At 45.5% G+C, this 11,891-nt stretch overlaps 1 long non-coding RNA gene across 1 annotated transcript; it reads left to right on the forward strand.

Annotated features, from left to right (window-relative positions):
• Positions 1-9,165: 9,165 nt before the first annotated feature.
• LOC120793849 lies at positions 9,166-10,550 on the forward strand. The gene is made up of 3 exons (XR_005708047.1): positions 9,166-9,511; positions 10,086-10,240; positions 10,441-10,550. It is a non-coding gene; the product is annotated as an uncharacterized LOC120793849 (long non-coding RNA).
• The last annotated feature ends 1,341 nt before the right edge of the window (positions 10,551-11,891 follow it).

Consider the following 11,891-nt stretch of genomic DNA (forward strand, 5'->3'; position numbering starts at 1 on the left):
ACGTCAAAAACGAAATGAGAAGTGAAACTTAAACAGGACATCATTCTCATCAGTCTAGAGAGGAGGCGTTGGTGCACTCAGCTGATACCGTGCACTGTGTTCTCTACACAGACCCTAATGGAATATCCTGTCCTGTCATTATCTACACTCTCATAACGATGCAGGTAATGTTTTGGAAATAATCGAATCAAAACCGCAGGAAATGAAGCGGATACCTGCTGCAGGCAGAAGCCTCCGTCCTCTATAGTGCATCTCTGCTTAGCTTGATGAAATACCTGCAAACAGCTGGAAATAATCAAATAAATAACTCACACAAACTGCACATCAAATGTTCAAAAAGTGATTGTGGAGACTACAAGATCCCATTTCCACCTGCAATTCACTAGTGATCTGATTCTGGATAAGCTCTAAATGATCAGTCCCAGCCAAAAATTATTCTTTTCCACTTATTCTTTTGCGAGTTCAATGTGTATCACCCGTTGGCACCGGTTTGTCCATCACCACAGTCAGTAGCAGCAGCAACGCCGGTGACCGCAGGGCGGCTGCAGGAGGGTCTCTGGGGCCAAAGACCAGAGGTACGTTCTGTATCTGTCATCTGTCACTGAACGAAAATATATCTAATTAAAGTACCTCTAACAAATTTTGTGTTTGTCTAGGTATCTGATGGACCCACATTCGGCAAGGCCAGAGCACCCAGTGCTGGATGACTCGCAAGCCTGTATAGCCTCAATTATTTCAGATGGCTACTCAATATCTTTGCACACCATCATCCTCAGTGCCATGTGAAAAGAACATTTTCCAAGGCTGGAGAAGGAGTCAGCCGGTAAAGAAAGCACCTGAAGCCCAGCAACGTGGAGCAAATTCTGTTTTTAAATAAAAACCTTCCATGAAAACATAAATACAGTTCTACAACCACAAAGTGGCCCATGTTCACAAGCAGATCCCCCCACAGCTCTCAAATCTTCTGGCATGTCTGATTGTACAGCACTCTGCCACATCGTTTCCTCTTATTGCAGCAAAGTACAAGTGAATATTTACATGATAGTTTACATCTGTGCACGTTTAAATGATCACAACTAGTGTAGCACTGCCATGAATTAACGATCATTATCAGAACGTCCAAAACAACATCCTTGTTTTAACTTTAAATTCATTGTTAGACTTTTTGAAAGAGATTTTACATCTTTATATGATAGTGGAGAGAGACGAGACAATCGGGGGGATGTCATGCAGCAAACCTTCCCGCCAGCAAGGAATTGAACTCGCAGAATCGAGACTCGCTGCTCAGAGCATTTACGTCCATGTGGCATGCGCCCTACCCACTCGACCATCAGGCCCCCCCTTGTGTGGCTTTTACAACACAAATAGAAAGTGAATGAAGAGTCGTGTGCTGACGCCACTCGCCTTACTGAGTTCTATAGTTTCTGCGAATCGCTAGATGTCACTGTGCCTTCTTTCATCAAAGTTTCAAAGTTTGCAAAGCTCCGACTTTTTCCGTCACAGTCAGAAAGGAGAGTCAGAGGCTTCACGGGGCCTCGTCCGCCCATCTCTAGGGCTTATTGTCACGCTGCTGTCCAAACCAGACCCAAACGCAGGCAGACTCGGTGGAGATACTTTAATTGACGATAAACAGGCTTACAGGCAGACGGGTGGACGAGCCGGCAGGCTGGTATACAGGCAGGTAGACGGGCAGGTAGACATGCAGGCAGGTACAGGTACAAAACACCGGTTATAGGCAGAAAGGAAAACACAAGGGTACATAAACAGACGAACTGACCGGGAGCTGAAGACAGGGGCAGATTTAAACATTGGTTTGGGTGATGAGGGAACTGGGGAGGGAAGCTCAGGTGTTTGAGACTGAGAAACAGGTGAGCAGATGGGTAAGGAGACAGGAAAAAAGTCAGAGGACATCTGGTGGGCAGATGGAAAATGGCAGGACTGGGGAGATGAAGGGCCAAACATGGGAGAGTAAGCGGGGTCTGGGGACAGGGGCCACGGGGAACTGAGGAGCAAATTGTGACACTTATCTGATCTCTGCACTGAGCTCCGTTTAAAAAACCTGCAGCAGCTCGATTCCGCACCATTTGCATAACTTTCCCATTTTTGGCAGGAGAACAGAGCCACACTGGTCGGCAGCAGATGAAATAGAAAGCACAGATAACTTCTCCCTTCACTTCTCCCTTCCATTATCTGCTCTTGGCTTTATCGATTAAGCACCATCTCCCAGAGTACAAAACATCCCCAGGATAATAACTGTGGTATTTGGGTTGGAGTTGCGGATGACGGCAGACTGGTTGCGTTGATGAGGCGGAGGAATGAGAAAATCAATAAAGCTACCGACTGGACTCAAAAGATCTGTTTTCCATCAGAAGGGCGCAGCCGTCTGCTCAGGTCTTAGTGATTCTAATAAGTGCGAGTGCGTGTCTTAACAATCCTGCAACACTAATCGGCTGCTGAAGAACCCGCAGACATAAACCCTGAAAGACCTAAAACAGAGAGTTTAAATACAAGTCAAACCCAGGGCTGGTCCAAATCTCTCTGGGGCAAAAAAGACACATTAGTTTATACCAGAGGTTTTCAAACTGTGGGAGAGTTTAAGAGCAGCCGTCTAAAAATGAATGTCAAAAAACATCAATAAATTGCTTAGAAATCATAGCAAAAAAAACACTCATAAATGCCGAACTTCATTCAGAATCCTGGTGTTTTTACGTTGCCTTCAGTATCACACTAATCCAGTGACAGTTGTCTGTACATCCGTGGCTACACTGCAAACAGCAAACACTAATAGCTAGTTTGGCATATTTTGAATTGTGGCAATTGGCCAAAATGTAAACAAATGCAGTCTGAAAAACCCAGTTCTGATTCCATGGCAACAGCACATGTTGGTTTACATCCCCAGAATCATGGGACCAGTATAGGTCCAAACTTGGAGCGTGAGTCTCATCCAACAGCAGCAGTAGTCAGTTGCATTGATCTTAACATTGCTCTGTCACTCAGCTCCATCAGTGATAACTTCCAGTATTTATTTAAAACCTTTCGAAATGCTTAAAACATAAGGCTCGTCCTATTCTATGTTTTTTATTTTCAGAAAATCGTCCCACTGCTCAAAATAGTCCCCAACAAACGCCAACCATTACCAACTGTTTCCTGCTGTTTGTTTGTTAAAAACTACAGCGAGCAGCTGTTTTAGGGAGTTAAAGTGCCTTTAAAAAAACTTCAGTTGTGTATTTGTCAGGGGTTTTACAGTAAAAATCTACCTTCCTCAGAATAAACAGTGCGGTTTCTTCCATTGTCTCTTCTTCTGCTGACTAAAACATTCTCTACTTCAGTGCCAGACGAGCTGGTTTGAGTGTTTATGAAACTGCTGGTGTCCTGGGATTTTCACACACAACAGTCTCTAGTCTTCACTCAGAACTGAAAACAAAAACAAAAAAACATCCAGTCAGCAGCAGGTCTGCAGACAGAAACACCCTGGTGATGGGAGAGGTCAGAGGAGAAAGGCCAGGCCCGGTTGGAGCTGACAGAAAGGCCACGGAGACTCAGGTAACCGCTCTCTACAGCTGTGGTGAGCAGAGAGGCAAAGAGAGGAGGTTGACCCTGTTGCTATGGATGATCACAATGAGCCGACCCACTATCTACAGTGATTGGCTGACAGGTGACTCACCTGTGTTAGGGAATGTGAAAAAAAATATGTTAAGCAATACACGGGAAGGCAGCAATGGAACCGATTAGATGTCACAGATTATATACACGAATAGGCATTGGGCTCAATAGCATTGTATTGAATTAAAATCCTACTCCTTTCAAATCTCTTATTAAGTCTTTTTAGGTTTAACATTCAGCATTTACAAGGAGCTAAAGGCTCAAAATCACTCCAACTTGAAGATGCCAAGGAGGATTACTGATGTACATTATGTAAAACAGAGAATAGAGGAAAATCCATCCAATCTCTCTGCTCCCTTTCTTCCTCCAGCACCCATCCTGACCCGTTGCTTCACATCACTCTGGTATTTAGTCAAAGTGAGCAGATGCTCAGCTGTCGCCGTGTTAACGAAACTGAAGACGCTGCACTGGCAGCACGAGCGGCAAAGGTAAGAGCCCCGGAAGCGGCGCTGCATGATCCAGACCCGACGATGCTGCTCATGGGTGGGGGTACATCTGGACCCAGCCATGGGGCTGAGGGAACAGGTCGAGTCCGAAATGTCTCGGCAGGGTTGGGGCTGGATCGGACCCTTCTGTCAAAGATGCTCAGTACACAGCAGATGATATGAAGTGTTGATGAAATATGTATCTGCCACAGTGAAGAAGCTGGCGTCGCCACTAAATACGACACGGACCACGAGTCCCTTGATCGAAATACTGATTCCGAACCATTAGGTGTCTAAACTTCATTTATATATAATGATCTTTGGTTGAGCACAGACAAAGAAACTGAAAACAGCCAAATGTTCTGTCATTTGGTTACTCAGATCTAATGACATCAGCGACGGTCCTTTGACTCGGCGAGTGACGGTGAGAAGAGAGAAACGAGAGGCCGCCACCTGAATGTTGCGTACACGTGACTATGTCAGCAAACAGAGACGCGACAGGGTGACGGGAGTCCCATCCACCCACGAGATAGTCGGGAGTCGTCTGCTGTTGATTTCAGTTGGTGGTTCCTAGCTGAGTCCACACACACACACACACAGGCATGGAAATACATTGACTCCAGTATTCATTTATCGCCACGTAAACCTGACAGTTGATTGGAACGACGACGTTTTAAACACACAGTACGCACAAGGCGTGACCGTCGCAGTGCAGCCGTACGGCCCCCGCCCTTAACGTCATGTGCGTGTTCGCACAACCAGTGGAGCACATCACTTCAGGGTAAGTGCTACTGTGATTAATACTTAACACCGTGGAGCCTTTTATCTGTCGGGAGGTGATTAACTAGACGGTTTGCCGGGTGTGAGACGTCCTTTGGAATTTAAAAACCTTCTGCTCGATGCTGACGGGGTGAAGTTGAGAGACGGGGGTGAGCTTACAGCCAATCATTTTCGAAGGCGCACACATGACTGTGTCCAGTGTTCTGCTCCCGTGGGGCTGTAGAATTCCCAAACCATACAGTTACTGAGAACGTCGGCCCGCTTTCTGTGATTCCTCTGTAGGACCGTTACTTTGCACCCGTTACCCCGTTTCCTCAACTGTCTTAAAGCTGGAAGTCGGTGACGCCGTCTTCCCGTTTCAGAGAGGGGGAGGTTGTAGTTCCAAGGAACTGGAACCGATCCAGTCCCTCCACCGACTGACGGTCGATGGCCAGTGGTAGTGGCTCTCCCTGATTTTTGTCCTGGTGATGTTTAGTTGCAGATAGTTGTTGCCACACCAGTTGACTGGGGAGGAGACCTCATTGCTATAAGCTCCCTCGTCGTCACCGGGAGTCAGTCCCACCGCTGCTGCATCATCAGCAAACTCTGTCGTCTTTACGGCGTCAGAGTGAGAGATACGGTCAGTTGGCGTACAATGACTTGAGCAGCGGTGAGAGGACACACCCCTGAGGAGCGTCTGTGCTGATGGTCAACGAGTTCGGAAATCTGTTGTTGATTCCGACGGCCCGTGTTCTGCCCAGTCAGAAGTCCAAACCCCGGAGACACAGAGACTGATGGAAACTTGGCTGCAAAAGTTGGTTTTATAAACTTATGGGTGGGATGGAAGTTGATCAGCAGCCGAGCGTAGGCGGCAGGCGCCTCTGGATACAGCAAGATGGAGAAGAGAGTACGTACAGCAACATGCACGGACCTACCGGCCCTGACTGGGAACTCGACGCAGGTTTACACACGATACGCCCAAACGCCGTCACTACAACAGGTGCTAAGGCAACAGTTGATGATGGGCTTCTTTGTCAGCAGTATAATTACTGCATATTTAAAACAGGCAATCACACAGCTATTTTTCTGCAATTTAGAATCCAGTTCTAGAGTTTTTCACAGGCAAACCGAAATAAAAGCTGGTAATTGGAGGGAAATATAATGTGTCGATTTTTTTTCACGTCCCGCATCCTTCGGGCCTTTTATCACAACTTCGTCTACTCCTCCATACAACTTTATGCCCACAATGCGGATTAGTCTCCGGCATTTCCACTAATGAGGCTCAGCTTCAGCCTCGTTTTGGCAGCTGGCAACACAGGTTGGCGTCAGCTCGGCCAGAAGCCAGCAACCCCTGGCTTCTGGAAATCTTCAGAAATCTAGTTCATCGTATTTCTCCTCAGCTGCTCAAAGTGCATTTGCTGTTGTGACCGTGAAACCGTACGTTTGAGCCGGCTTATTTGTTCCGACAGTCACCTGAGCGCGGTCGCACATTGTAGGGTGTTTGTACGTGCGTGAGTGACGGGCGGAGCTCTGATAAACCTCCACCTGCTTGTGCTCTTAGCGCTCTTGGGTTCTGTGGCAGTTACCCGGGCATTTGTCACACAGGTAGCCACTTTGCTCGCTTTATACTGCGAAGTCCTTGTCCCTACTTTTCATCTAGTACCACCAACAGGTCAGCGTCTCCCCCCGTCCAACAGCAAGCAGTGCGCACCTGAGCCACACGGTGTTGAAGAGGTCTAATCGGGCACAGCAAGTGAAAACACCGGGTGACTAAAATCTGACTGAGGAGCACTACGCCTCCTCTCACACTGCCAATGCTCTGTCGTTTCCTCTCTCTCCTCTACTGTCGTCTCTGAGGCAGATTCAGCTGCTGGCGGCGGCTGCAGTCCTGACAGCTTTATGTCTTCTTAACTCTCACCTGGCTGCTCCAGGATTTTCTGTTCCTGATGGCACAGCATCACTTCAATAAGTTATTCAGACGCCGACAGTGCATTCGGTCCCACCTGTTTGTCTTCTCTTTTGTTTTTCTGCCCCTGACTGATGAAACAAACAGCCAGAAGTCTTGTCTGTTTTTTGGAAAGAAAATGATTTTCTTTTTCATTTTCATCTTTCTAAAGTGCTGAAACATGACAGTGAGTTTTTAAGGTTTGGCTTTTTTCTCCTTTTATTCCTTGAAAAGTGAAGCAATGGATTGATTTTCTGTTGATCGGCCGATCGGCCAGTTGGCTCAAGCAAAGACGTTATGTGGACGTGGATGCGCCTGACTGGGGCCGGCGCGTGCTCACGTGACGAGCGATCTTGCTGGACACTTGACGATGATGATGTATGATTATGCCAAAGTTTGATCTACCTCAGTCGGCCAGCTCATGCAGTTTTGCCCTGATCACTTGTTGATCGCTTGGTTTAGCGTTTCAGTATTTGATGTTTCTTTCCGTTTCGGTTGTCGCCGGCTGCACAGCAGGTGAGATGGAGCCAAGGAGCTGCTGATATTACCGAACGCGGTGACGTATTGAAGGTTTTCTGCCGTGACTTTGAACACGTGGAGAGAGAAGAGATCCATCCTCACTCATTCCTTTTAACCCCGGTTCAACTCATCTGAAGGAGTGGATTGTAATCTAATCAGCTTCAGTTCATTCAGCCTCTCTCAATCACTTAATTCCCTAGAAGCAGCAGCTAATCCTAAAACTAATACAAATGAAAAAAATATTCTTCATCAGCGCAAATCTTCTTCTCAAGGCAAACGTAGAAAACACTCAGAGAGCAAGTAGCTCCGCTTCATCATGGCTCAGTCCTCTAAACTTCACCTTCACAATATATAAAATTTACACATTAAATCGGTCTCTGGACCCAAGTCTGCAGGAAAAACATGGATGTGATTTTATGTTAAGTTGGAAAAAAAAAAGTGCAGTGGTTCACGAGAAAATTGTGGAAAAGCTATCTAGTAATATTCAAAGATGAGGCTGGTGTTGTATAGTTTTGTAATTTTCAACAAATCCCATGAGAGGACAGAGGAATGAGATATATCAGGCTTTGTAGGAGATGTTGTGTGTTGGTTTGGCTGTGCACATGGGGTTTGTGAACCATAGGAAAAATGTGGAATATAGCCGACTTATCCTTAAACCGCTGTTCTTAAAAATTTCCCGTCTCCGTGCCTGGATTCAGATTGAACTTTTCTCTAATTTCATTGAAATCTATTAACAACAAGCTAAGGAGATGTCCCCCGATCAAACAAACAAACCGTATGAAACTTCCTTTCAGGACTTGATGCGGTAGCACCTGACTAATTAACTGGCTCACTCATTCTACAGTGAATTAAAACACATCCTTGTTTACACAGGGGAGTTTGGATGACGATCGCAGCCTCTGTCGGACCATGTCTGTCGCTGAGTTGTGTTGCACTCAGCCACCCGGGTTGTCATCGTGTAGATGTCAAAAGGCCCCCCCACACACACACACACACGGGTGGAAAATCTGAACGTTTCCTGGTGCACATTGACTCCGCGGCATGGCCGCTCGCGGTACGGTTTTCTGCGTCCGGCGTGTGTTACCGGTTATCCTCTCTGGGCTTGCACAGGCCTCGTTTAATACGGACACTGCTGATAGAAAGACGTAGTGTCTAATCAGTTTTACAAAACCAGTCACTGGTACAAACTTAATTGTGCCGTCGGTTTTTTTTTTCTTTGCTGGCAGAAAGAGATGCAGGCAGCACTTTTTACACTCGCACACTAATGTCTGCATTTCTATACGTGTGGGGACCCTTGCTGATAAAATGCACACACACCCTACACCCCAGGTGAACTCTGTATTTCTTTTTAACCATGTAGCGTCTGTCAAAGTCAAACTTTTGAGTTTCTACACACAAAAGACAAAGTCTGGACAGATAGCTGATAAGTAGACAGAGTAAGACATGCTTACAGTTTGGATTTGACGGATGTGTTTGTTTGATGTGTATCACCTCTTTCTCTTACTCCCCCTCTGAAAAAATTCTGTCCATCTTGTACTAAACATTTCATTTTGTTTTTTGAATCAATCTTGCCGACCCGAGTCTTGATATCCTTCAGCCTCAGCGCACAGTGGTTCCCTCATGGTTCCCAGATTAAACAGATTTAAAGACCTTTCTCACGGCAGACATTTTGACTCTTCAGAGCAGAAAGGTTCCGCAGGTGGAACTGATTACATTGACGATGGCTCTGTCCCAGCAAACACTGCAACTCAGAGCAGCAGCAGTTGGTGATATTAGTCACACCTGTGTTTGACAGGTCCCAGTGTGCACTGTGAACAACCCTGTCTCCCAGAAATCACATCAATATACTAATCGTTTGCAACAGCCGATGTGTTTTAAAGGAACTGTAATGCTGGTGGGATTACACAGATGTTGTTAAAGTATCTGAGAAAATGTTGATACTGACAATGTCAGTAAAATGTTCAATGACAACATGTTTCATTGGTTTTCCACCAAAATATCTGATCCTGCAGCAAAATATCCACTTGTAGTGACCCCAGCATTGTTGAACTGCTTTATGGTTCTGTCACAGCACTTGGTTAAAGCTTCTAAGTTCTTATAAGAATGTATCGAGTGTTGAGGTGAAAACAGTGTGACAGGAGTCTGTGGTAGAGATGGACCTACGGAGAATTATCTCACCTCGGCTTCACCGAGCTTCACGGTGAGTTTCAGCTCATTGTTTATCTGTTTACCGCTCTGGTTCACTCTCAGCGCTCTCGTAGCGTCGTTTTCGGCCGCAGCAGGCAGATGTTTTCAGAGGAACAGCTGGAAAAGGCCACCGTCCACTACCTGCTCAGCAGCAAACAGCAGACGGACCCAGTCAGAGACCAGCTGGTGAACATAGCGGTGCATTTAGCAGCTAAAGAGCCAGATGTTTCCCTCAGGAGCTGGTGGAGACCAAAACCAGAGCTAAAAGAGAGGGAATACTGGACCTAGAGTCATCAGGTGACTCAGACACCAGATCCAGATGAAGGATCATGTTTCTCTGTAGCTGCTGGATGTAGAAATAATCTACAAGATCAACGTATCAAATTAAAATGTGATGCTATGTCAGTGTGGTGTTCATGACTGAAAACAAGAGGACAAAAACATCAGCAATCGGAGGTTTAATGTTAAGGAAAGACTATTAAGCTAAACTAAGCCTTAACCACAGTGCTTTTGTTCTCGAAACGTGCGGCTTGTCTGACACCTCAGACACGTGTAACCTTTTTTGCCCTATTTTCACATGTTTTCAGCGTTTCCACTCAGGTTGAAAACGCTCATTTAAACATAGAAACTCACCCTGAGAGGCGACGCCCGGGGCAACAGCACCCAGCAGAGCCTCCGCCCGCACCCCTCACTGCCGCTGCTCGTTGAGCTTGTTGCCTTGAGCTCACATTAATAATTCAAGGTTAGTCAGATGAATGTACAAGCTGTTGAGGCTGGACTGTCAGAGATCAATGTTCAGAGAAGTGCCCCCCCCGGTTCATCATAGTCATTTCCTGTGCTATAACCCTTGTAAACAAAAGACATTTCCCATTAAGTTCATGTGAGTGTCAGGTATAAAATATTCTCCTTCTCATCTCTATCTCTTCATGTATTACGTTTCAGATCTACACTGAGTCATGCTGAAGCCTACTAACCCTCAATGAGACGCCTGGTTTTCTGATCCTGTTGTGGAACTTGTGAATATTGTTTTGGACTTCTGAAAAGGATAAACCACAGTTATAATGTTTTGTGTTTTCATCAGGTTTATCTTTGTACGAAGGAAAGTGGCTTAATAAACCCTGATTCGCTTCCGCTTAGCAGAGGAAACGGGCTGTAGTGAGCTGTTTGCGTTGAGCTGGTTTCAGGTTTACACTCTGGTTTGATCCTACACTTACATTTAGGATGATATGTTTTGATGTTGTGAGATCTTACAACAGTTTTTATCAAACACACAAATGACTAAACCCTTTAACTGTGCAAAAAGGAAAAAGCGTTCATAAACTTATTTTAGGACATGACAGCTCATTTTCTTTACAGAGAATCCACTGGATCAAAACTAAACTTACTCTAAAATGATTACTATTACGTGGTTACTCCAGGCCTAGTCAATATGATGATTCATTGGAAATGTCTACTGGACTCACACCTAAAAAACGATGCGCATCATCAGCTGTACAAACAATACGTCCGTGCTCTGCTCTGTCGTCTGCAGTAATTTGTTGCACGCTGACAGACTGGGAATCGCTGCAGTGTGCCCACGGGAAGAAACGAGCTCTGAGAAGGTTTCTAAACGTGTCTGTCATTGTTCAAGTTTCACACCAGCGACTCAAGCTGTGAAAAACTATTTACATACACAAACATAAGTTTTACTTTCCATTGATAAATCGTTTGTTGGCTTTTCCAAATCGATTTGCCCTGAGAAATATCAACAGAGCAGCGGAGTGTTTAAAATGCCAATTAATGCTCCGTGAGAAGCAAATGGAAGTGATTTTGTAAACAGGAAGAGGGTCAGCAGCCTTTCTGTGTGATCTGCAGAGTCACTGTGCAAAAACCAAACAGTTGAAAAGTAGTATTCAGCTTTTGTAGTATGTTCTGGGAGATGTAGGGCAGGATAGCTTTGTGTTGGTGCTGCCGTCTCCTGTCAGTCTGGTAACTAATTTGTATTTTATTTACTTTCTGGTTTGGATATGGAAATATAGGTTGGCTAGCAGCCGGTCTGTTGGTCGGTCCAGACTGGAATATCTCAACCGCTGCTGGACGGACCGTCATGAAATTTTTGTTCCTCTGACTTTTCCTCCGGTGCCATCCCTTTTGGTTCCGAGTCAAATATCTCCACAGCTATCGGACGAATTGAACCGTTCCCAGGATGACTTGTAATAACTCTGGTGATCCTCTGACTTTTCATCTAGCGCCATCAAGAGTTTAATCTGTCCAATGCTTTGTTTATGAACAAATACTTTTACTACTTTACTTTGTACTTTGTGTTTACTGCAAATTAGCAAATGTTAGCACGCTATCCTGCCGAAGTCAGATGTCGGGCACGGTGAACAATCACCTGCTAAACATCAACACGC

This window comes from Xiphias gladius, chromosome 8 (assembly GCF_016859285.1).
Source record: "Xiphias gladius isolate SHS-SW01 ecotype Sanya breed wild chromosome 8, ASM1685928v1, whole genome shotgun sequence".
Lineage (NCBI taxonomy): Eukaryota > Metazoa > Chordata > Actinopteri > Istiophoriformes > Xiphiidae > Xiphias > Xiphias gladius.